Source organism: Aedes albopictus, chromosome 1 (genome assembly GCF_035046485.1).
Source record: "Aedes albopictus strain Foshan chromosome 1, AalbF5, whole genome shotgun sequence".
Taxonomy (NCBI): domain Eukaryota; kingdom Metazoa; phylum Arthropoda; class Insecta; order Diptera; family Culicidae; genus Aedes; species Aedes albopictus.
Window position 1 is genome coordinate 333,275,694 of NC_085136.1, and position 24,339 is coordinate 333,300,032.

General features: G+C 41.6%; 1 protein-coding gene across 17 annotated transcripts in view; it reads left to right on the forward strand.

Moving 5' to 3' along the window:
* The window catches only part of LOC109406763 (uncharacterized), a 48,082-nt gene that overhangs the window by 22,129 nt on the left and 1,614 nt on the right, over nt 1-24,339 (forward strand). For 8 of the 17 annotated variants that reach the window (XR_009996741.1, XR_009996748.1, XR_009996739.1 and 5 more), the window contains 14 exons: nt 192-6,387; nt 6,463-7,143; nt 7,206-11,431; nt 11,586-12,412; nt 12,477-17,367; nt 17,434-17,859; nt 17,920-18,922; nt 19,123-19,681; nt 19,756-20,248; nt 20,322-20,586; nt 20,686-20,827; nt 20,886-21,277; nt 21,345-22,815; nt 22,879-24,289. The gene's annotated coding sequence lies outside the window, so the exon portion shown is untranslated. Of the gene's footprint in view, nt 1-191; nt 6,388-6,462; nt 7,144-7,205; nt 11,432-11,585; nt 12,413-12,476; nt 17,368-17,433; nt 17,860-17,919; nt 18,923-19,122; nt 19,682-19,755; nt 20,249-20,321; nt 20,587-20,685; nt 20,828-20,885; nt 21,278-21,344; nt 22,816-22,878; nt 24,290-24,339 lie in introns of those variants that run through there. The other 9 variants (XR_009996750.1, XR_009996742.1, XR_009996747.1 and 6 more) reach the window with 9 other exon arrangements.

Genomic DNA, 24,339 nt, shown 5'->3' on the forward strand with positions numbered 1-24,339 from the left:
AATCCTTAATATGGATGGAAGAAATTTATGTTTGTATATCGTAACATGGTTCTCCGGCAAAACTACCATGGCTCAAATATGGTCTATAAGCGTGGAAAGTGATGTGTGCAAGTTTTGCGGTTGATTATAACTAGAAAATGAACTTGTTTTCTTTAAATTCAATACAACTGATTTTAGTTTCTTTTTTACAGGTATACTACGACCAAACACTGGCTCTGTGCAACCGGAGCATTTGAAATTATTTTGTTAATCATACATTGCCAGAATAAACTTTATATACAAATTGAAGCTTTTTAGACTTATACGAACATCCGTTTGTGTTGATCAAGTACTTCACCATGTAAACTTTATATTCAAACTTATTTTTGACACTCCAACCCTTCGCGTCGTTTAATCGACTGATCTAGTACCCCATCATGTAAAATAATTATCTTTCCCTCTTTTAGATGACATGCACGGCTTCTCGCAACTGGCTCACTATGAGTTCACGTCCAGAGGAACGCAATGTCTAGTATACGATGGCTATTTCTACAGCAAAAACAAAACAAATGAGGGTGGCGTCCGGGTCAACTGGAAGTGTCGTTACTACCAACGGTTCAAGTGCAAAGCACGAGCACTCACTAAAACAATCAACGGCTGTGACTATGTGAAGGTCTCCAGTACGGAGCACACCCACATGCAAGAGATGTACTGTAAAGACCTGCGACGGAAGCGGCGTAGAGCTATACAAACAGGATCGTTAGACTATCAATTCCTGGGCTGAAGATCTGTGTGATCAATAATAAAAATATCTTTGTGGAAAACATATTCTTTAATGACTCTGATTGCTTGTTCGTTTTAGCTAAGCTAGATGGGACAGATTATTTTTATGCTGATTTATTTGGCTGTTTTTAGGAGGGGCTGACAAAACAGCGGATCTGGAAATGGCACAGTTTGGATCAACCCAGCGGGGGCGACCCCTTCTAGTACATCAAGACTACACGTACATCCGCAATGGAGAGTTTGGCGGCACAATCAATTGGCGCTGTTCGGCCTATCGACGACTGAAATGCAAAGCCAAAGCCATAACGGTCAAGCACAATGGCGTGGAGTTCGTAAAACTATCCTATGCCTTACACAGCCATGGCCCCAAGACTGGAAGCGATCAGCAGTGGAAGCATGAGTCGGAAACGGTTGATTTCCTGCGCTGTGAAGAGGATGAAGAAGCCATGATAAAGTGTTTCTTAGAAAATTGAGATACGTTGAATAAAAACGACAAACTTAGATGTATTTTCTATGCCTTTGTTTACCATTCTAGTACTACACCTGAGTGTTTGTTGTCATTCACATTATATCATTTTATCTCCTATACAGGTAACATTATTTATGTGCTGTCGAAACGAGGCACTAAGCATCTGTTCTTCGATGGCAACACGTACACACCGAATGAGAGACCCTATCCCGGGCAGCGTTCCAGGACGTGGAAGTGCACGTTGTACTACCGATTGAAATGCCGAGCCCGTATCGTTACCAGTGAAGCCAACGGGCTACCCAAGTTGCGTGTGGTAGTAGCCGAACATACCCACGAAAAGCTGTTTCCCCATTTGAGCGAGAAATTCCGAAGTCTATTCTAGATCAACGAAGACACATACCAAAATCTAGTCCATCACCGATTGATCTCTATTTTACTCTAGTCTTATTAAATCTTATCGATTTAGAAATAAATGTTCGTGTGCTTTGATGATATGAGTGTTTGGAAGGTTTCAGCTCGTAATCCTTTTGTCATGTGTGGTCAGAAGAATCTAATCATTACTGTTTCTCATTTACTTCTAGACCCGTACGACTGGGGTCCGCTTAGTGCCATTCGATTCGTTCACTATCCGATTAAAAGCAAAGTGATAACGAAACTTTTCCATCAAGGGTTTTCGTACTACCGGAGCAAGCAGGTTAACCAGGCCACCTATTGGGTGTGCGATCGTACAAAGCAAAGCAATTGCCGAGCTCGGATCACAATTTTCGAAGATCAAAGAGTGTACAAAGTGACAAACTCACATCACACACATGACCCAATGTATACAAAGCTTTGTTTCTAATAAATTCGAGTAACTCATCATCCCGTTCTACTACTTCATCCTTTCTATTGATTATTTTTTATTATTAGTGTTGATAACTTATCCATCTTCTAGAAATCGATTACATTCCGCCGACTTCGTTGGTTGCCACCATCAGACCCGACATCAGTGTAGTACCAGAACAGTATTTGGTGAAACTAGAACAAGAGATTCACATTTCCACCGTGGTTGGTCAACGAGGCAACACAAAGTTGCTGATCGAAGGATACACGTACATTGTCAACAAGAGAAGTAACGGAAAATGCTATTGGGGTTGTGCTAAAGCTGTACCCTTCCGTTGTCGCGCCCGTCTGATAACAGATGACATCAACTTCTACGATGTGACGTTCAAAAATCTAGTGCACAATCATCGGCCGAACGAAACTAAACGACGATAAAAACTAACATCAGATTTCTGGATATGAAATAAAGCCAAATTCTTGAACACAAACAGTTTTCTATGTTTTGTGAAGTACTAGATTGATTTGTCGAACTTTTTTTGCTATCATCTAATTCGTTTTTAAATCTACTTTCAGTGAAGAAAGCACGCCTGTCGGGAGTGCTGAATCTTGCTGCATGGACATTTACACCCGGACAACGAGGTAAACCCAAGCTGGTGATCGAAAACAATTCCTTCTTCCGCACCAAAGGGGACACCCAGCGCTCGTACTGGTCCTGTTCGGCGTACAAATCCAAGAAGTGCAAATGCAAAGTGGTAACGCATCGAAATAGTTTGGTCGTAAAGTACACTCACAAGAGCCATACGCATCCGAACGAGTACAACGATCTGTCCAAGATTAATCTGATCGATGTGGACATCAACGAATTTTACGATAAACCGGTCGGCGGTGCCGCCTTTGAAGTCAAGAAAGAACCATCCCTTTAAATGTTGTTCTATAGGATTCCGAATAAAGTGTCTCTTTTGTAACATAAGCTAGATCGGTAACCACAAGTAGTTCTTGAGTTTAAAACAAAAATAGAATAACTCTATTTTCCTATGAAACTGTAAAAGTTTCCCCTTTATTCGTTTATAGGTAAATCAAGATTTTAAGGAATTATAACCAAGTGACCGTGTACGCCCATGATGGTTTTGGACGGATACAATCAATTTAAAATACAATCTTGCCTTTTCCAAATATCAGTGCTGAGAGGTTATCCCTCTACTAACAATTGCATACTCATTTTTTTTTTAGAAAAGAATAACTACGGAGCGATGTGGAGCGGACCTGGTGTGATGGTTAGAACACATGACAATCACGCCGAGGACCTGGGATCGAATCCCACTCCCGACAAAACTCACAAAATGTGGGTTCTTCCTTCGGAAGGGAAGTAAAACGTGGGTCCCGAGATGAACTAGCCTAAGGCCTAAAAATCTCGTTAATACAGATAAAAAAAAACTACGCAGCCCAGTTTGAATTCGAGGGCAGAGATGTGATGTGAGATGTGAACTCCATACAAAAATAAATATCATCGTCTTATTTTTGCATGATTCGTCGAGAAATGGTGAGTCTTTTTTACGCGGTTTTTTGAATTTTGAACTGAGTTTTTTTTACGCGGTACGTATCTCCCGCGTAAAAAAAAACCTGACTGTACGGTTTCCCCAAGCTGCGCCTGGATGGGTACATTTACTTGCGCAATGTCAAAAAGAGCGGAAAAATCTACTGGGTGTGCGAGCGAGCAAAGAAGACCAAATGCAAGGCACAAGCTATAATCTATCGAGGAAAAATACGTATCATAATCAACGAGTTCGACCACAATCACCGACTGGGAAAAATGTAAATATACGTTGACTTTGCATAAAAAGTACATTATCTCATGATGATGCCCTTATCCCCCTGTGCGGCATTCATAGTGAACAGTTGTATGGTACTAATGCAGAACACAAGCAATAAGCGTTAAAATTTCGGTTCATTTCCAATGATAAATCAGGTTCAAAGACCATTGTCATAAAATTGATGTCATGCATGATAAACATCGATTATCTCCTATTGATTCAGTCGTGGCTATACACAATGAACATCATTGCATTCATCGTGAACACCAGTATAGCGCGAAAGTAAAACACTAGCAATGTCCGCTAAACATCCCATTCATCAATTTCAGATAATACGATTTGTGTTCCGTTTGATAATTCGGACGTAGCATTCACCATCAGTAGGCAGGGAAAACCGAAAATGATCTTCCGTGGCCACACTTACCTACGGAACAGCAGCAACGCTCAGAAGACCTACTGGATATGTGCTGCGGCACGGGAACGGAAGTGTCGATCTCGTGCCATTACGACCAAAGACTTGCGTCACGTAACTGTTAGAGAAACGACGCATAATCACTGATTTTGTGAATTATGGCAATAATAATAAAAAAATCGATAAAACTTATTAGTTTTCATTTTATCAACTTTTGCGTTCGAATATCTGTATGGATTGCCAAACTAATTGCCTTCGGTGTTTGTTTCAGATCCATCGCGAAAGTACAAGGAGCTGGTATTTGTTAGCGGTTTAAGGGGAACACCGAAGCTAATCGTGGATGGGTATTCGTTCATTCGCAACAAAGGAAATTTCCGGACCACATATTGGCGCTGTTCAAAGCTTCGTACGATGGGTTGCAAGGCCAAAGTAATAACCTCTCAGTTGGACAACAAGGTGTCCGTTACCGATCCCGTTCATTGCCATATGCCCGACTATCGACAATATATTTGATTTTTTTGTTCAATAAACTGAAAAAAATAAAATGATGATGAAATTGCCTTATTATGTTTGTCTGGTGCAGTACTAGATTAACTCACAGATCAATTTCCACTTTTCGCGGTTAGATTATTGGGTGGAGCTCCTGGCGGATAAACCGGCGGTAAATTTCACTTACGTCACCGGTCAGCGTGGAAAACCGAAAATATTGTTTGACAATCATACCTACATTTGCTCGAAACATCTGAAAAATCGCAAATACTGGACTTGTGGCAAACAACGATCGCAAGCGTGCCGGGCACGTCTTATCACCGATTCGGACAACACGATGCTGCTTGCACGCCAGCTTGAGCACACCCATCCTCCCGATATGGACATTATCACAAAATCTATGTTGTACAGCCAGAAATAAATCGACGCGTGGTTTAAAGTTGAAACATCTAGTACTTCGTGTTTAGTTTATTTTACTTCAATTTGTTTTCAAATTCTTGTACCATTCGCTAACAGTTCCATTGTCTTTTCCAGATCTTAATTCGCTCATCGAGTTCGAGTTTATGACCACGCCCTCTCCCACGCCGCGCAAATCCCCTTCCCCTCCGACTCATATCGCTAGTCGACCACCCAGATCTAGGCGCCAGCGCAAAGCCGAACCAATCGTATTGGACGATCAACCTTTGGTACTTTTCACATCGCAACGGGGGAAGCACCTTCTAGTGTTGGAAAACTATACTTTCTCAAAGAACAATACCGTTGGAGAAACGACATACTGGGCGTGCCGAGTGGTTACCGATCACGTCAAGTGCAAAGCCCGAGCTAGTATTACTCGCAAGGTTAATGGCCTTTTTCGAGTTATGCTTGGTAATGCGACACATAACCACCTGCCAAAAATGTCACGCAAGGTCCTACTCGAATGCGGTGTCGAGCCGAATGTGTTTTATTTGAAAAGTTGAATAAAGTGTGTATTGAATGCTTGTTTATGATTTTTCCAACTTCGGAATTTCTTACTAATACGTACTACTAATCAGCGGTTATTTGTATTTCGTTCTAGTAATGCAAACTCATATAATAATGACTGGCGTCATGAATACTCGCAAGCCGAATACCAGAAGAGCACGTAAATCAAAACCGGATAATATCGACATACCAGAAATATTGAAGGGATCTTCGGAGAAAATGATTTTGCAAACATGCATCGTCGGCGGAATGAAAGTCTTATATCAGAACAACTACTTCGAGTACCATTATTCCAAAAGTGGAGTGAAACTCTACCGGTGCGCTGCTTTTGCAGATTTGCAATGTGAAGCTCGAGTCCTGGTGCAGAACGGGCTAGTTTATTCGATTAACGGAGATCATTGTCATTTGAATGCTGGACAATAAAAGAAAACTGTCCTTTTATTAATCAAACTACCAATCAGTATGGACTGCAGTACTAGATTTGATAGTTCTCAACGTTCTTTTTGATTTTTTTTTGTGAATATTTCCAGGCGATCTATTACGATCAATGGAAGACTACAGTCAGATTCAAACTCAATTTGAAATGCCACATCCGGAGATGGCTGGAGTGTCTGTACTGTATCAGCGTGAGCCAGTCGAAAAAGCTGGCGACAAAAAACGTAAGCAGTAATGTTCATATTCCAGATTATTAGGAAGAAGAATTGCCAACCAATTTCTTTTATTTCAAATTTCAGTCAATATTTACACGACATCATCACTCATACTGAATAAACTATCACTCGGATCAGGATCGCATGCCAAATCGCTTCCAGGGACAATCTCGAAACCAAAGTCGCACAAGTCGTTGAATGTACAGCATATCACTGCTACCGGGACGCCCTACGATTTGGTAAACGTTCCTACCAAGAAGGGTGGTGTCGGGGTTCAGCACGATGGACACCACTTTGAGTACCATTTTACTCGCAGTGGACACAAGATTTACCGGTGTGCGTGGCACTTGAAGGAACGGTGTCCATCGCAATTGTTGGTGTTCAACAGAAAGACCTATGTCATTTCTGATGACCACTCGCATACAGAAGTGGCCCGAATGAGTGAGGACATTTTGGCTAAGACAGTAGCCTGTTAGTGTAGTCTTCAAAACTCCACGTATTTTATGTGCGTTTTTCCAAATAAAGCATATTTTTCATTCACATTTAAATTTTCATCTAATTTTGTAGTACTAGTTTTGACAGTTTTCGCCATGGCATTCATATAACATCAAAGTTCTCTTTCGCTATAGTACCTATCAGCAGTGCGCAATTTGTGATGAGTACCAAGGGATCACCACAGCTCTGCATCGACGGATTTCCATTCACACGACACATCGTGAAGGAGGACACGATCTACTGGAGATGTATACAATTCCGTGCATTGCGGTAAGCATGAGTCGAACATATTTGAAGTTGAATTTATAAAGGAACATCTGTTTTTCATACAGATGTCCCGCAAGGCACCGTCAGCGACGTTCTACCGGAGCGTTGGAAGTTGTTTGGGCAAAGCACAATCATGGCATTCTGGAGCGAAGGAAACGTGGCACATTGCGAGATATTCTACTACAACGCAAACGGATGAACCAGAAATCCGCTCCATCTGAAGTGAAACCACATCCGACTACTAGCGCTGAAAATGACAAGCCAATTCCGGAAGAAACATACGCTGCGGAATATCTGCTAGCAGAGCTAGAGGATTTCGTTTTAAAAAATGACTAATCGTGAATATGTGGCATTCTAGTACTTCGTCAAGTGTGCGAGAACACTGTTACTGTTATTGTTCGCGATATATTTATCATTGCTCGTTCACCGTTGTTTCTGGACATTGTTGATTGTGCTTAATAAACGCACTACACTTGTTTTGCACTAGTACTTCGTCAAGTTGTAGAGCATTTATCGGTATCTCTGCCGACGCAAAGCGAGATAAAAGCCAATAAATTTTTATTTACACATATTTTGTTTTATTCTAGTACTCCATCGTACTCCAGATGGTATTGAAGGTAGAATTCCTGCTTATTTATAATTATTTATCCACTGCAGGTCATGAAGCCGTTATCCATTACACCATGAGCCGAAAAGGAACGCCCCAGCTGGAGATCGATGGGTACCGCTACACGAGACAGAAAATTTGCAAAACCACAATTCGATGGGAGTGTCTGCAGACGAAAGCGTTGGCTTGCAAGGCACGAGCCACCACCAGTAACACCCCGAAGGGACTTGTGCAGTACTACAACAACACACACAACCATCCACCATCCATGGAACGGCGGAAGGCTGGTGAATTGCGCAAATTAAAACAACAAACGGCGGAGAGGCTGAAGCTTTTACAACCCGATCTTTCGGAGATCCATTACAATGTTTAGATAGTAATATACAAAATTTGACAATCTATTACATAAAGATAACGTTGACGACAACACATATCTGATACTCTGTTAATATATCATTTGCATCGGTGATCGAAAGACATTTGGAGAAATAACAAACTGCCGAATAAATAAAAGGGCGAATTCCTAGAAAGAATAGCCTTTGCTCAAAAAAAGGAGGATCACCTTGATATGTATTTGGTCATTTGTCATTTCGCCATCCGTCTGGAGCCCTTTGCAATGAACACTATTAATTGAAATATTCTAGTACCTTAACATGTTTTCATCGTTCATATTTTAACCAATTTCGACGTTTTACAGATAGCACCTACTCGAACATTCAGTATGTGATGAGTTCGAGAGGAGCGCCCCAGCTGGATATCGAAGGGTTTCGCTTCACAAGAAAACATAAAGGCAAACAAGCTATCCAGTGGATTTGCGTGCAAAACAAAGCCATCCAGTGCAAAGCGCGAGCTACTACTACTTCGCGAGGGATGATGCGTCAGCTGATCAACATCCACAATCATCCTCCTCAAATGCAGCGACGGAAGGCGGGCGAACTGCGTGAGCTGAAGCGCCAAATGGAAGACCGGACGATGTTGTGGCACGATTCCGCTATGTGAACATAAATCACTAGAAAAGTATATGTTGGGGCGTTTTTCTAGTGAAACGGGCAACACGGGACAAACAAGAAGATAGTTGAGGAGCACGTAGTTTAGTGAACAGCTGGAAGTAGAATGCCTTTGTGATGATTTTCTGTTTGTACCGTGGTGTGACCTAATTTCGCGCGGGTCCAAATTTCGCTCACTGATAAGATTTAGAGAACATAATCATAGAACTAATCGTTGCATTGTCCAAATTTTACTTTAGATAGTTTAGTTAAAGTAAAATTGGGACAATTGCACATTTTTTTTTATGATAATGATGTCTAAATATGATCAGTGAGCGAAATTTGAACCCGCGCGAAATTAGGGCACCCCACGGTATAAATCAAAAGTTAATTGTGTTTTACAAATGCAGTACTAGATTCCTGTTTGAGTCCGTCGTACATATTTATAATCAAGTGATTCATTCTGCTCATTTTGACAAATATATTGTATTTGAAGCTTATTTCACATTTCCTAGTATTCTATTAGAGTAATGCGGGGCAAAAGTTCGCACCTAACAGACTTCACAAAATAACTAATAAACGAAAAGAAAACAATATAGTTTTTCTTCGTTAAAAGGGTCCCTATCATGTTGCCTTTAAAATGTAGTACTAGATTTTTTGGCATTACTTTTGTAGTTTTAGTAATACAATTTTTAATACAAGTACTCCAATGCGAACTTTTGCCCCATAGTGGGGGCAAAAGTTCGCATTATGCGGGGCAAAAGTTCGCACCTTGTACAGGGTAGTTTATTTGTGTGATGTTCTTTTATTGCATGTTAATTCATGTTCGTCTTTTCAATCTAGCCATGAAATCTGTTTCCTTCTGTTTTTAGCATTACGGCCTGTAGAGTTGTGATGAAATATTTCAGTAGTGTATAAATTGAGTTATCTTATTTGAGCGTGTATGTCATAAGCGTATCAGCACCGAACCTGGTATATACGGGAACACTGTAATGAGGCTGAATGTGATGTGTGAAGCAAGCGACCGAGCAAGCAACCGGCAGTCGAGAGACGAGCGAGCAAGCGACAAGTCGTGTACGAAAGTGCGTGTGGAAAGAAGTCTGGACTTGGTGGCAGAGGACGTTTCGGTGCGACGACTGTACGGATTCTACAAATTGGCACAGCCGGTACGGAAAAAAAAGGTGAGATTCTTTTAATTTTGTGATATTGTCAAAATGGTGATATGTACTGCGATACGAAAATGGAAACAAAACAAATTTTGGAGTTTAGAAATGGCTACCCGAAGCGAAGGCAATATTTTTCAAAATGGCGGAAGAACGTCTTGGGATTCGATGTGTCGGAGTGGTAAATGCATGTGAGTTGGAAAAAAACAAAATGGCGGGTCTGATTAAGAAGTGGATCGATGCAAACAGAAGTGGATTGAAACGAAGTGGGCCGAAACAAAATGCTAGAAGTGGAACTAATCGATGTGGATCCTATCAAACTTATAACACGATGCAAACAACGAAAGAAATATGAAGTGGATCAAATAAAAATCGAAGTGGACCAAAACTAAGTAAACCGTATAGTGATAGAAACGATGTGGATCGAAACAAGATGACAAAATGTTATTTTTTGGTCCAAATCAAGATCCAAATGACGAAAAATCGAATCGAAAATCTTATTTAACCAATTGTTTTATTCTACATGAAAATTTCAGATGAATGACGAAGCTGGACGTTGGTCGATTGCGCCATTCAATGATGCGGTGGATGCTCAGGACCTACGAAGGGAATGGGAAGAGTGGCACAGATCATTCGAGCTCATGATTGAGATGAAGAAAGTTCAATCACAGCATGAGAAGTTGGTGACAATGTTATGTTACGGCGGCAGAGGTTTGCAACGCATCTTCCATAATTTGAAACCCGTTCCGGAGGAAATCGTTCCAGAACCAGTGCGAGTACCGTTGATGCCGCCAGAGTATCCCGAATATGACAATGCGATCAAGCGATTGGAAAAGTTTTTCATTGGAAAGAGAAATGATCGCATTGAACTCGAAGTTTTCCGATCATTGAAACAAGGAGACGAATCCTTCAACAAATTTGTACTTCGCTTGCGTACACAAGCGGCCCGTTGTGAATTCGGAGAACGCGAGGAGATGGAAATTCTGCACCAAATCACAATGGGAGCTCGAGATGAGCGTGTCCGAGATAAAGGTCTGGAGAGTGTAATGGATTTGGACGATTTGACAAGCTACGCGATCAACCGTGAAATTTTAGTGCAGCAGAGGGAGAAAACGAAACCATTCCGACAGGAAGCAGTCGCTGTGGTGAAGCAAGAGTGGCCGCGTCGATCAGCAACCTTCAATCGCAATCAAGACAGTTCCAGGTTCAACAAAGTGCAGGACAGGCTTCGCCGTCCAACGGATCGCAATGGCACAAAGTTCATCAAACAGGAGGTAGTAAATCGTAGGAGCAGTGAATGTGATCGATGTGGTTCATGGAAACACGGCGGTAGTTATCCTCGATGCCCGGCGCTCGGATCACGCTGCCACCAGTGCGGCACTACTGGACATTTTTCACGAAAGTGTCGAAAAGTTCACACAGGACCACGTAGATCTGCTTGGAAGCCGCCAGCACTGGAGACGAATGCGGTACCGGGCCCGGATGATTGGGAGGAGGAAATGCCACGTCGTCCAAAGCCAGAAGACATTGCAAAGGTAGAATAAGTCTCAATACTGTTTTATACGTTTACCATTTTTGCTTTCCCAGTCCTCAATTTATTAAAGAAGTGGCCTGAAAAAAAAGGCAAAATAAATGTTAATGCAAATGCAAAAGTAAATATGACGATTATTTTATTTTATTGCTTGACAGGTGAACAAAATCTGTTCAGAACTCAAGGAAGGGCTTATCATATGCAAGGTGGATAAACTTCCGGTTCAGTTCCTGATAGATTCAGGATCAGCAATCAATGCGGTTACTGAGGAGGTTTGGAAGAGCCTTGTTGAAGCTGAAGCAAAGGTGTACAACATTAAGCGGAAAAGTGAGCGTAACTTCACAGCATATGCCAGCAGCGACTCCCTGTGTGTATTAACTACCTTCGAAGCCAACATTTCGGTAAATCCATCAAAGCCACACAGTTACGCTGAGTTTTTTGTGATCAAAGGAGCGACCAAGTCATTGTTGAGTAAGAGGACCTCCGAAGACCTTCGTGTACTGAAAGTTGGGTTAGATGTCGACCATGTTGAAACCGCGATGGAGGCCGACGTTAAGCCGTTCCCAAAGTTTCCGAACGTGCAAATAAAACTTTCTATTGACGAGAGTGTAACGCCGAGGCGTATCTCGTACTTGAGGGTCCCAGCGGCAATGGAAAAAAAGGTCGACGAGAAAATACTAGAAATGTTGCGGACAGATGTCATAGAAAGAGTAGATGGACCACCGGAATGGATTTCTCCAATGGTGGTTGTCCCAAAAGGCAAGAATGATGTCCGCCTATGCATCAACATGAAATATCCAAACGAGGCTATTCAACGTGAGCACTATCCGCTCCCAGTTATTGATACATTTCTGAATAAGTTGAGAGGATCGAAGTTTTTCTCAAGGCTGGACATAACTTCCGCGTTTCACCATATAGAACTGCATCCTGAGTCAAGAGGAGTGACCACGTTTATGACAGCAAGAGGATTGATGCGATTTAAGAGGTTTCTACATACGGTACGATTTGTTAAATTGATCTGTTGTTAAATTTCTCATTTTCCGTTCAAGGTTGATGTTTGGTATAACATGTGCACCAGAAATCTTCCAGCGAGTGATGACCGAGATGCTGACTGGGATAGATGGAGTTATTGTGTACATCGACGATGTTGTAGTATCCGGAAGGACTCTAGAAGAGCACGACGAACGATTGCAAAAAGTTCTGTCAGTCTTGGACAGTAACAATGCTTTGCTCAACCAAAGCAAATGTGCTTTCCGAGTAGAAGAACTTGAAATACTGGGTTTCAAAGTAAGCGCGAAAGGTATCAGCCCCTCAGATGAAAAGATTCTAGCCATCACGAACTTCCGCAAGCCGGAAACAAAGGAGGAAACCCGCAGCATTCTAGGGCTGATCAACTTTGTCGGCCACTTCTTTCCTCGTTTATCGACAAGGACCGAACCCTTGCGGCAATTCATTCGAGGCGAGGTGGTATCGTTTGGAGAGGAGCAAGAGAAGGCTTTCAACGACCTACGGGATGAATTGTCCAACAGTGTGCGAAGGCTGGGTTTCTTTGATCCCGAAGATGCAACCGAGCTCTATGTCGACGCTTCTCCGGTCGGACTTGGAGCAGTCCTGGTCCAAAGAGACACAATGGGACTAGCACGAATTATTAGCTTCGCTTCAAAAGGGCTAACTGCTGCTGAGAGAAACTACCCGCAAACCCAGCGCGAGGCTCTTGCCGTTGTATGGGCCGTCGAGAAATTTTACTTCTACTTGTTTGGATTGCACTTCACGATATTCACGGATCACAAAACCCTAGAGTACATTTTTGGCGGGAAACACCAAACAGGGCGCCGTGCTTGCTCAAGGGCTGAAAGCTGGGCCCTACGTTTGCAACCCTATGATTTCGAAATGAAATATCTTCCTGGGACCGCTAATATCTCAGATGTCCTATCACGTCTCATCACACAAGAAGATCCTGCATTCGATGACAGTACGGACCATTTCTTGTTTGCCGTAGGGGAAGGCCCGACGGCGATTTCCTTGGCCGAAATCAAGCGTGAAACTGAAAAAGACGAAACTCTCACGGCTGTCATCAAAGCATTGGAAACTGGGGAATGGCCAGTTGACTTGTATCGTTATCAGGCGTTTAAAAGAGAACTAGGAACCGTTGAAGGGATAGTGATCCGAGATGAAAGAATTATCCTACCACTCAAGTTAAGAGCAAGAGCACTGGAAATCGCTCACCGGGGTCATCCAGGCGTGGTTTCTATGCGTCGAAATCTCAGGGAAAGAGTTTGGTGGCCTTGTATGGATAATGATGTCACTAGCAAAATCCAGCAATGTCACGGATGCGCAGCAGTCAGCAGACAAAATCCACCTGAGCCAATGATTCGGACGGAAATGCCGGAACGAGCATGGCAGCAACTCGGAATCGATTTTTTCTCGGCCAAAGAGTGTGCAACATTCCTGGTGATTGTTGACTACTTCAGCAGATTTCTCAAAGTTATCGAAATGAAAGGGACAACAGCATCAAAAACAATCGACGCGCTCGAGGCTGTATTCATCGAACAAACCTACCCTGAAGCGATCCGTAGCGATAATGGGCCGCCTTTCACGAGTGAGGAATTTACAGGCAACTGTACGAAAAAGAACATCAAGCTTATTCACACCATCCCTTATTGGCCGCAGATGAACGGTTTGGTAGAACGCCAAAATCGAGGAATTTTGAGGGCATTGCGTATTGCTAAAGCAACAGGTGCAGATTGGCGGGCTGCTGTTAAAGAATATGTGTATATGTACAACACTACTCCACACTCAGTCACCGAAAAAGCACCGTTGGAGTTACTTACAGGCCGTCCGGTGAAGGATTTGCTCCCGTCCTTGTTAACAGAACCCGGATCTCGTCGTGATGAGGGAGTACGGGACGCCGACGCGATGAAGAAGCTAAAAGGCAAACTAGCTGCGGACGAAGAACGTCATGCGAAACCATCGGATATTGAGATAGGAGATTCAGTCATGCTCAAGAACTATGATACCGGCAAGGTGAAACCCAAATTCCAATTGGAACGTTTCACAGTCGTAGAGCGGACTGGCAGTTCGGTGGTTGTTGAGAGTGCAGAGGGTGTGCGCTACCGCAGATGTGTAACACATCTGAAGAAATGGCCGGAGACGACGGAAGAACCCTCGGCGGCGCCGATGCCGGAGAGATTGGAGCCGGAGGTTTCAAAACCGGTGGAGACCAATGCAACAAAGACGGCTAAAGCGAAGCGGAATACTGAAGTGCAACTAGAAGCATCTTCATCTAAGCGCCCGGCTAGAGTGATCAAAATGCCAGCTCGATTCAACTCGTAATCATTTTGATGTGCAGCGTTTTAAGTTATGCGATCGATCAGAATTAAAATGAATTTTTCTTCCTTTACTCAAGCTTTCACATGTTTTCAATTATTATAGTCACGAATCCGAGGAACTGTGGTTTTTTTCTTATTTCTCTTAACGAATTACTATTTGGATGCGGCTGCAATACTTACGCACTATTCTTAACTTGATTCATGCATAAATCCTTTACACGGGGACAAAGAAGGCCACCTGTGATGAAGGACTAGATGAATGCAGGAACTCCAAATCGTCAATTCGTGATAATCCTTTGGGGTCCTGTCATGGATGTATTTACATAACCGTATTTTGCTTCCTTTGTGTGCCAACTTGGGCATGTTATTTATCACGATCGCCAGAATACAGAGCCGCTCCTGTAAAGCCAAATCTCGGTTGAATCGCAACGTTCCTTTTTTTCTCCAAATTAATTTTCCTATTCCTCCTCGATTGGAAAAAATGTTTCCACGTCTCAGGTAACAGCAGAAAGTTAATGGCAACAACACAGGATAGGCCTTTTCAGCTGACAGGTTCGTGTATGCCACTGTTTACAACTGCCGAACAAAGGCGCAAACGCTAAACTGTCATTTTCATAGGAGAACTGTCAAAGACCCGATAAATCAGCTGATTTAAGACGTCAAATGAAAAGGCCCATTGTCGGTCGACAAAGATGAAAAGATGAAGACGGGTTTGACAGCTGCGGATAATTTGCAAACCGTTGTTCAATTTCAAGTAAGTAACCCATGCAGCACAATATTTTGATCCCAAATATTGTTGCACTCAAAATTCGAAATACACATTTTTGATCAAATTTGGAAAATGAGTAACTACACGGAAAAACAGATCACCCAAAAAAAAAAAAAGAATACGTCAATAGAATTTAAAAATAGGTAAACCGCTTGAAATTTTTTTACCCACTTAGAGCTTAAACGCGGTTAAGCCAAAATTGGGATAATCGCACGGAAAAGCCGATATGCGTGAAATAAACCTAAATCTGGTTCAGTGTATATATAGTAATAGTTTTTTTTTTCTGTCAGTCTATTTTGTTCGGACAAGGAGAAGGATGTAGAGTTGTGATGAAATATTTCAGTAGTGTATAAATTGAGTTATCTTATTTGAGCGTGTATGTCATAAGCGTATCAGCACCGAACCTGGTATATACGGGAACACTGTAATGAGGCTGAATGTGATGTGTGAAGCAAGCGACCGAGCAAGCAACCGGCAGTCGAGAGACGAGCGAGCAAGCGACAAGTCGTGTACGAAAGTGCGTGTGGAAAGAAGTCTGGACTTGGTGGCAGAGGACGTTTCGGTGCGACGACTGTACGGATTCTACACGGCCCAACTGGAATACGACCTGGTGTTCAGCTTTTGTGTACAATGTGTTTTATGAAGACTTCCACAACTATTAACTAAGAGCTGTCCTTTCCAGCGTTACTGAAAGTTGCCAAAATACATTGTGGGGTAATCATAGAGATGCATGTTGCACAAAATACAAAATACAAAATACAAAAAAAAACAAATATGCAGCAAAACTGTTGAACAGGACCGTAATCGAATCTTATCCCCGTCAGTATGGTGATGAGTTATAGCTGTCAATTTACAAACTAAGCTATGAAAGACCCCGGTAGAGTCGATGAACATAAGAACTTCAGAAACATACGAAAAGACACAACGAGGATGACGAAGAAAATGTTTAAAAATGTTTTTGACCATTTTTCATTTCTTGAAATGGGTTAACATAATGTTTGTCTTACAATGGAACTTCTCACAAAACTAAGTTCAAACCCTCTGCCGGAACGATTTCAGGATGCATACTACACATATTATACATATATAGTAGTTTCTATACGAAATCTTCATTGCTTCAAAGATTCTGTAATTATATTGATGTACTAGATTCAGAAATCTAGTGCGAACTTTTGCCCCACAACTACTGCGAACTTTTGCCCCACTGTAGAGGTTTTAACAATGTCCCTTTCTGTAAGAAGCACTAGTAGTTTATTGTTTATTCGAGTGCACCTCTCGAACTACTATGGAATAACGATTCTCCGACGTCAAGAGGTTATGAGATTTTTCTTCTTCTTGTTACTACAAATTCTTATTCCAAAGTGTCCAAAAATCAATAAACTTAAAAACGTTGAGTTATACTTAAGATGTTGCGATCAGGGTTTACAAGAAAAGTTAATAATCACCCTAAATCGCGCCGTGCCATAAACGATAAATATGCACAAGTTGTAACAAATTGAAAAAACTAGAAATCATAAATTGTAGAGTGAAACCTCATATTTTTGTTCTTAATGAAAAAAAAAATGACTGTTGTAGTGCTACAGAGAGAGAAAAAAAATCACATTATTTTCGCTCAAAGCTATTTCTAAAAAATATGCAACGTGTTTCGAAGAATTTTCACCGAATCGTACACGCATTTGACATTATTACAAATCTCGTTGCAGTTGTCTGTCCAGAGGAAATTTCCTTCGCATTGAATTACCGAGGAACGCAGAACATGGTGATTCGGAACCACTTCTTCGTTCGCAACAAAATTTCCCAACGGTATCTTTTCTGGAACTGTGCCCAGAAGAAAGCTCTAGGGTGAGGGTTTTCGTAATTGCCAAGTACTTCTGATTGCTAAGTCATTATTCTATTACCTCATTATAGCTGTCGCGTTCGAGCTACAATGCCACGCCCACCCAACAAAGGACCTGTCATATGCCGAGGGGAACACAATCATGAAGTGGTTTCCGAACGACGAAAGCATGGCGCTCTCAGAGAATTACTGAACAAACGAAAGCTAGATAAAGAGCAGTCGAGTACAAAGAGATGTAGAATAAATAAAAATTAAGTGAAATTACTTATCATATGTCTTTTTAGATTTGAATACTCAAATTTTTCATTCCGGAGATTCATTGTGTATTGATGTATTACAGATAACTGTATCAGCGATAATGCATCCGATATGGATATATGCTACATGGTGACAGCCCGTGGGACAACTCAGCTGGTTGTAGAAGGATATCCGTTTACCAAACTCAACGAACGGGCTCATATGACGTTCTGGGCGTGCTGTCAAGCTAGACCCTTGAAGTATGTAAAGTGTAGTACTAGATCATCATCCAATTTCGTCAACTTCATTCTCGTTTACAGTTGCAAAGCCCGGGCCACAACATATCGCGCTTCGAGGGATGGAAAAATCACGTTCAGAGGAGAGCATAACCATGGCAAAATCCATGAACGGCGCAAAGCGGGTGCGCTCAGAAAACTACTCGAGCAACGTGACAAAGAGAAAGCTCGACAAAAATTGTTGAAATCAGTGGGGAGTGTCTATGAATAAATGAGCCACATGAAATGATGCTGTCTTTTGTCTATCGTGAAGTAAAAATGGCATCATTGCTTGATTCTAAATGTCATAAGTAGTGTTGCCAAATTTTCTAATCTGATTCATGGTTTTAAATAAACTTAAATTGAGATGTGTTTAGAAATCTAGACATTCGTTACGTGGACACGAGCAGAGCGCGTAAGCTAGTCATACAGGGTTACAGCTTCACCCGAAAGCAAAAACGGGAACGAAACACGATTTGGGAGTGTTGCCAGTCGAGGCCGTTGGGATGCAAAGCATCAGTAACCATCTATGTGACAGGAAACAAAGTGAATATGCGAGGAATGCACAACCATGCAATTATGACGCGAAGACAAAGACTGAGTTAGCGCAAACGGTTGATGGAGGCACGCCTGCAGGAGCGTATCTGGCGGAAAACCGAAAAAGAGAAGTGATTGTCGCAGAGAACTTCAATTTGCCTGTCATATTACTTACACTATTAAAAAAATAAAATAAATAAAATATCTAAACGATAGTTTTGTTTTTGCAATGTGAAGCTCGAGTCATGGTGCAGAACAGGCTAGTTTGTTACGTTAACGGAGACCATTGTCATTTGAATGCTGAACAATAAATGAAAACTATCATTTAGATCGGATCATTATCAACGTCCTAACTGATTGTTTTTTGTGTGAATATTTTCAGGCGATCTACTACAATCAATGTGAGACTATAGTCAAGTTCAAACCGAATTTGAAATGCCACATCCGGAGATGGCTGGAGTGTCTGTACTGTATAAGCGTAATCCAGTCGAAATAATAGGCGACGAAAAACGTAAGTAGTAATGTTCAAAGTCAATGCCGCAAAAATTTCATTATTCAAGTTTTTTGTTCTGAAAAATTGTCGAAATTTCAGGAAGAAAAATGTTTTTTTTTTTTTAACTTGAGAATAAGATGATCAAATAAATTTTCAGCGATAAGTCAAATTTAAAGCTCTAAAAAAATCTAGTACTAATTTCTTTGACTCCTTTTCAGACGCTATAGACCCCAGCAAAGACGTCAGCTTCGTATTGCAAGGCAACCGTCGCAAACTGTATGTCAAAGACCACTGCTACTACCGGAAACACACTTTGAAAAATCACACACAGTGGCGTTGCACTGAATACAGAGCCTACGGGTGCCTAGCTTCGGTGAAGGTCTCGCGAAACGGATTACAAATGACTCTCCAAGGAGTGCACGACCATCCCGTCAAGAAAGAGCATCGTCGAGAAGGCCAGCTGAGAGAACTTATGGAGAAACGAAAGCAAACGGTTAACGAACGAAAGCAACAGCGCCGAAAATAAACTTGCAACAGCACTGATTCAAATATAGATTTTGAAAAATTTCATCTTGTTTGAATGTTTATGAGTGTAGGTTTTGATGGGCAAGTGTTGCCATCACTCACTGTTGGTTCAATTTCAGAGCTGCCGAAGTCGTTTTTCGTTTTGAGTGGCCAAGGAAATCTCCAACTGTCGATCGATGGATACGTGTTCACGCAAGAGCTGGTCAAGAACAACGACATAGATTGGGCTTGTTCGCAATCAAAAGCTTTGCGGTTAGTGTCGATCTAGTACGTCATCTTGTTCAAATCCAATAATTTTATATTTTTGTTTATTTTTTTTCTATCAGCTGTAAAGTTCGCGCGACGACATCTCGTGAGAAAGATCGCAAAGTGCTCTCGATCCGAGGCGAACACAATCACGGGATAATTACTGAACGTCGGAAAAGCGGTGCCTTGAAGGCTCTGCTGGAACAACGCAAGAAAGAGCGCGATGAACGACGAATGAGATTGGGAGGAGTTTTTTCATCACCAGTCTAGAAATCTGTATTGGATAAATAAATACTACACGATAATAATGAATTGCTTGTTTATAATCTGATTGAAGCAATAGATTTGTTGTTGGTTTCACCTCTACTTACCTATTTTGACCTACTCTATGTCTCGTTTATAGTTGCATATTGTTTCCAAGACGCCTCAGAAGCAGTAAGAAAACCAAACGTTCAGTATTCATTGAGAAACAAAAGGCACCCTGGTACTGTTACTGGATGGATTCTCTTTCTTCAAGGAAAAAGCACGCAACGGTTCTACCTTTTGGCGATGCTCACAGTATTTTGCGCTCAAGTAAGTACGGCTTTTTGCAAAACTTTGGCATGATTTTTGATTTTTCTTTGGGTGCTCTAATTTTGGCGTTTAGGTGCCGAGCTCGCGTTCGCATGTCGCTTCCACCGAACGATGAAAATCTAGTACGCCGTGGAGAACATAATCACAAAATCATCTCCGAACGACGCAAATATGGCTCTCTGAAAAACAATATAAAAAACGAAGAAAAAATTACGCAGCGCCATGAGATCTCTGACAAGGAATTGCTCAGTAAATGATATGCCATTTTAAATATCCGTCAAAAGATTACCAAAGAGAAATTCGATGAAAAATAATGTTATATTGTAGTACTAGAACACGTGTGTATTATTTTCATTTCAGTTCGTTTTTCAATGTTACACACGGATGAACTAATCTTTGTCGTGCATTCGTTTCATTTATCTCCTGCTTGCCGACAGAAAATGGAACCAAACCATACGTCCAATATACGATTAGTAATCGTGGAACTCCATTGCTTATGCTGGATGGATTCGCCTTCACCAGGGATAAAGTACGCAACAGTGTTACCTCATGGAGATGTTGTCAACACCGTACACTTAGGTACACTCTAGATTCTAGTACTGCATGGAATATGACTACATTCTTTGGTTTCTTTCAGCTGTAAAGCTCGCGCCAACGCCGTCCGGGATCGCAGTGGCCAAAAGAAAATCGTCATCAAACACTTTCACAATCATCCGCTTGTAACCGAGCGTAAAGAGAAATGTTCCTTAAAATAAAATTATGCGCTACTTCTAGTACCTCAGCAACAGTTAGCTAAAAGCGAAATAAGTCGTGTTTTCATTTTCGTTTTTGTTTACAGTTTTTCGGTAACGTCCGATGAAATCTATGTATCTACTAATGAAAAAAATCGATCTGCATTCTAGGGATGGTGACGTACACTACAAGCCGTCGAGGTCGTCGACAGATCTGCTACTTCGGACACTCATTCGAGATGGAAAAGGAACGGAAAGGGTCCACCAGCTGGCGGTGCGGTCAGGCAAAGCCTCTCAAGTAAGTTTCGTCGTAATAGAATCGATAAAAATACGAAATGCTCATCGGTTTGGTCTTATGTTTTCAGATGCAAGGCCAGAATTATCGAGCGCATTTCAAAGTACGGCGACCCAATGTATGAAATTGTGCGTTCGACGCATAATCACGACATTATAACTGAGAGAAGGCGACGAGGGTGGTTGAAAGGTTATAACGAGCTATCAATAATGAAAAAAGAAGAACTATAAATTCACAGTTCCTTGGCATGTAATCTAGTACTACTTTTTTGAATAGGAGGCAATCAGTGAAGTACTAGATTGAAAGTAGTGAGCTGGATTTTTGTATGGTGAGATGGTCAATTCTCCATTTCTGCAATGAAATGGTGCAGACAGCGTAGGTTATATGATTTATTGGCTAATTTGATGCTGTTTGAGCAAAAGTTTGGATAACTGTGTTGTTGAAGTTGCAGGAAAAAATAATACAACAACACAGTTATTCAAACTTTTGCTCAAATAGCATCAAATTAGCCAATAAATCATATAACCTACGCTGTTTGCACCGTTTCATTGCAGAAATGGAGAATTGACCATCTCACCATACAAAAATCCAGCTCACTACTTTCAATCTAGTACTTCACTGATTGCCTTCTATTATATTGTCACAATGGACTCAAGTAGTTCATCACTACAAACCTATTTTGGCTAGTAATCTAGTACAACCCATACATATAATTTAGAACAATTTGACTGGCTATAAAGCCTGGAATTACAATCTAGTACAACTATACAGCTCAATTTATATTCCAGTAGCAACAAAATAATCAACTTTTGAATTATTATAGGACACTGTTACGGTTCGGCGGAGTACTCAATCAGTCTCAAAGGCTCCCTGCAGTTGATGGTGCAGGGATTTCCGTACACTCGCCATAGCTGCAAGGGCGGCAAGGTCTACTGGCGGTGCGTGCAGTTCAAGTCACTTGGCTGTCGGTCTAGGGTTCGTACTCACCAGGAGCTGATCGAGTCGATAGAGCACGAACACAATCACGATCGAATGTTGGCCAGGCGTAAACGAGGAGCTTTGAAGCAGTTGATGCAAGAGAGGAAGCGCGAGAAATCTCTTGTTGCACTAGATCAGTGTGACTTGGTTGAACTTGACTGGGTTGAATAAAAGTTTCTGTTGCTAGATGACCTTGCTGGATTGTTAATGTCAATAATAACTCTGAAAAAAAAAATAAGTGGCTGTGGAATGTGACGGAGTTTCGTCTTTCAGAACCCATCTCATTGATACAGGTGATTGCTGTAGTACCAGACGAAGCGGAACCTCATCCCTATAGCTATAACTATCGTGGAAATCTTGTGTATGATAAGTACACCTTTGCCAAAACGGCGGCTCACGGGACGGGCAACATTGTCTACTGGAGATGCACGGGCTATCGTAAGCATAAGTGTAGAGCTACATTGAAAACGCGAGGCAAGGAGTTGATCGTGGTTCGCCAGGACCATAACCACGAGCCCTTCGTGAAGGGAAGCGTTTTCACTTTCGATTTGCCAATTTGGAAGGTAAGATTTTCTGTACTGAAGAACTTTCAAGGAATTTAATTCTGATTATTTTTATTTTTGCAGGAAACAACGGGATCTAACGCTCCTTAAAATTTACCGTTTTACTCTTTGCTATGAGGCCACATTGGAATTTACCTAATAATAATTACAAGAACAATACATTACATTTTTGCAAACAATAATCATCATTGTTTTTCTACCATACCATTAATATAATCTTGCGTTCTAGTACTACACAACTTCATACTAACGTTACACTTGTATTTCTCCAGGAAAACTTCTGTCGATTTCGACAATGCCGCTCATATTGAAAAAGATCAAAGTCAAGCGTACAAAACCGACATCTCCGTTGAAATCCGTTCCTGCAATGAATGCCCCATCTGAACGTCCGACCGTGGTAAGCGCCGATCCGGATCAACTGCTCAGGCTGGACAACAGTACAATTTCCAAGGACAATATCGTCAAGCAGCTATCGAACGGCCATGCTCTAGTACTGCTGAAGAGGACACGCGTCAAAGGTTTTTGTGTGAGCTGTATTCGTTCCATGCAGGATCCGGAGTACAAGAAGAAGTTGAACAAAATTATTACCTACTGCTCGGGATGCCCCGGTGGGCAGTGGATCTGTGAAGCGTGTTTTGATTCCAGTCACGATATAAAGAACTAAATGAATAAAAATTTAAAATATCTAGCTACTATCGATAGTTATTTCTTATAATGATTCTTTTTTATCAATACTTTTCAAAACTAACAGAGTTCCAATCATTTTCAGGTAAAGCTCTGTTCCAGATCGGCAATCGAAACTCGCTGAAGCTGTTCTACAACGGACACTTCTACACAAGGTCCTACACGGCGGAAAAATCAAGCAAGTGGGTCTGCGACAGGAAAAACATGCTCAAATGCAAAGCTCGAATACGCCTGAACCGAGACAAAACTTGTGACGTACTGAACGCCAATCACAACCATCCGGCTCGAAACCCTAGAACTATCGGAATGCTGATCGATTTCACCGATCGAGATTTGAGCACCATGCTCCAGAAGGATACCGTCAAAGAATCTCCCAATCCCAATCGTTGCGGAATAACTAAAATGAAAATATAATGAATGAATCAACCAACATTTTTAACTGTCCACATTCTATTACTTCATCTTACGAATCGTAGCATGACACTTCACTAAAACCTCTCCTTGACTTTTCGTTCCAGTGCACAAGATCATGAAGCTACAGAAACGACTCTACTACCTCAAAAAGGTGTCCGGAGAGTTTGTTCAACACGGAGAAAATCCAGTTTCTTCGCAGATTGAGTACTTGCAACGCGATCTGGATGTGCTTACGGGGACTCTACCGAAAATGGAGAACGCTCCGGATTGTAAGCCATCTTCCGTTCCGGGATTCGAGTTCCCTCTGACCGAGCAGGAGGAAATTGAACGCTTGGAGGCGGAGGTACGAAACGATCCGTATGTCCGGTGCCAATATGTAGGTTCAATTGATATTATAATGTGCATGAGTTCAAGTTTTGTTCTCCA